The sequence below is a fragment of the Rousettus aegyptiacus genome, unplaced genomic scaffold, assembly GCF_014176215.1.
Source record: "Rousettus aegyptiacus isolate mRouAeg1 unplaced genomic scaffold, mRouAeg1.p scaffold_m13_p_7, whole genome shotgun sequence".
Taxonomy (NCBI): Eukaryota; Metazoa; Chordata; class Mammalia; order Chiroptera; family Pteropodidae; genus Rousettus; species Rousettus aegyptiacus.
In genome coordinates this window covers 54,124,194-54,126,827 of record NW_023416310.1, presented here as the reverse complement: position 1 = coordinate 54,126,827, position 2,634 = coordinate 54,124,194, and the positions used below count along the sequence as shown (strand labels likewise).

The following is a 2,634-nucleotide window of genomic DNA, read 5'->3' as shown; positions in this document are numbered from 1 at the left end:
GTTTTCCACTTGAGGTATACCTTCCACCATCTGCAATGATTGGAGCACCCACTTCACTGAGAAAATTTCATAACTTTCAGAAGATGTCACTAGCTAAAGATAACTTTCTTTAATTAGAAAGTGTGAAGGGAGAAAGGAAGAAAGAAAAGTTTAATACAAAACTTAAATTATATATACTTACACAATTATCCCTTGAACAACATGGTGGTTAGGGACACCAACCCTTACACAGTAGAAAATATGCATATAATGTTTGACTCCCCTAAAACTTAACTACTATAGTTGTCCCTTGGTATCTATGGTAAACTGGTTCCAGGAACCCCTATGGATTCCAAAATCTGCATGACTTCAAGCCCCCTATATAAATTGACATACAGTCTGCCTTCCATATCTAGGGACTCCTAACTGTGGATGAAAAATACTGCTGGTATTTATTTATGAAAAAAATCTGTGTATAAGTGGAACCACACAGTTAAAATCCACACTGTTCAAGGGTAAACTTTATATACTAGCAATAAGCAACTTGAAAAATGAAATAGAAACACATTAAGATAAGAAATTAGAAAAACATTTAAAAGACATGCAAGAAATTCTCATCAAAAAGTATAAAATATTGTTGAGAGAAAGAAAAGAAGAGATAAATAATTGAATAAATATATGATTTTTGTGGGTTGGAAGAAGTGACATTATTCAAAAAATCTATTACCTCCATATTAATCCTTAGAGTCAACAAAATATCAAATATCCAATGTTTTTGGTTTATTTGTTTTTAACATATATAGAAATTGGCATACTCATTTTATTTATTTTTATTTATTTATTTATTTTAGATGAGGCAATCCTTAGTTGACCTCACAGACTGCATGATCTTTGTCAGTTTACAATCCCGTATTTTTTATTTTTTATGTTTACAGCACCTGGTCTTCCTAGGTGGTCTCCCATCCAAGTACTAACCAGACCTGACCCTGCTTAGCTTCCAAGATCAAATGGGACCGATCATGTTCAGGGTGGCATGACCATAGACGCATGCTCATTTAAAAACTGATATGCAAATACAAAGGCTTAAAATAGCCATAATGCTCTTTCAAAAAAACAAATTCTTACATTAATCAAAAAGTGTGTTCTTGGCTTTAGTTGAAAAATACAATCAACAGAACACAATAGAGGGTCCAGAAATGGAATGATACTTAACAAGTCAATTGAATTTTGACAAAAACCCCAAACCAATTCAATGTAGAAATGAAAAATTCTTTAGAAAAAATGCTGACTTAAATAACCATTCGAATAAAATTAAGCTCAAATCCTATCTCACACAATGCACATGAAGTCCTATATATACCCAACTTTTAACAATTTTAATCTATGCTCAAGCTATGAATGCCCTTCTCTGTCCATCTTTTCTCCTCTTCCTTTCTTTTTTTCTTCCTTTTCTCCCTACATTCGTTTGCTTCCTTTCTTTTTCTCTCTTTTTCCTCCATTCTTTATTCCCTCCTGTCCTTTCTCATCATTTCCTTCTGACTGCCTTCCTAATTTCTTCCCTCCTTTTTTATATTCTGCATTTCTGAATTGTTTGATCTTTTGCAATGATCATGAGTTATTTTATACAATAAATAGAAATAACAAGCTTCTTATGTTTTACACTGATCATTCCTCAAAATTATTACAGAACTGAAACATATAGAGGGATATGGGAGATTTGTTATTGGAACATTATAATATCATCGTTTTTGTCTTTTCAATCAAGGGTAAAATTTAAAGATGGTCAAATTAAGTAGATAATATTTATCTAATTTGATTTTTGTTTATACAAATCCAAATAGATCATTTGATTGAGAGCTCTTCCTTTTCAAAGCCTTAATAAACTGTATTAATATAGTCATACGCGGTCATGGATGAGATCAGTATCATTGCTTAAAATTAAGACGCATGATTTAACAACTGGAGTTTTACTGACAATGATTATCTTCTGACTTTGTTTTATTTTGTTTTCACCTCTCCCTAAATTTTTCATCTGGATAAATAAATTGCCTTTACTTGTTTATTCGTATTGTTTGAACAAAGATGAAAAATATTCAACTAAACATGAAGTGTTCAAAAATGTGTTAATCTTCTTTTCTCCTTTCCTTTTACACCTGAATAAATATTTGCAATTTGACACTAACACATTTCAGATAATTGTTTTCGATTTAAATCTATGCTATATCCATTCTAAGGAACATTTTTAAAGCTTAAATATTGCTTCAAAGTACTATGATTTTGAAAGAGCATTACCAGCCAAAAAAAAAATGAACAACAACAAAAACATGCTTACTTTTTAGATGTTCCTGCTTAGTTCACATTCTTGCATTTTAAATAGTTTGCTTATGCTTTTTGGCCGTTTGTGCTGAAAATCCATAATCTGATTCCCAAATGGGTTTGACATGCTAGTTATGGTAGTGCCGCAGGATTTTAAAATAAAACACTTTACAAAGACCATTGCTCACAGTATGGTGGCATTTGACTTTCAGAGACTAGAATGAAATTAAGAATTTATTAGCTATTAAAGTGATCCATTTCTGCTGCCAATGAGAAACAAAATCAGGTTTTTCAGCATATCCTTTATTCTTGCTTTAATGCAGACAAACATATTTTAAC

The 2,634-nt window shown here is 31.4% G+C and overlaps 1 pseudogene; it reads right to left on the bottom strand.

Moving 5' to 3' along the window:
* Positions 1-905: 905 nt before the first annotated feature.
* On the bottom strand, positions 906-1,024 carry LOC118606102 (annotated as a pseudogene).
* Positions 1,025-2,634: the final 1,610 nt, after the last annotated feature.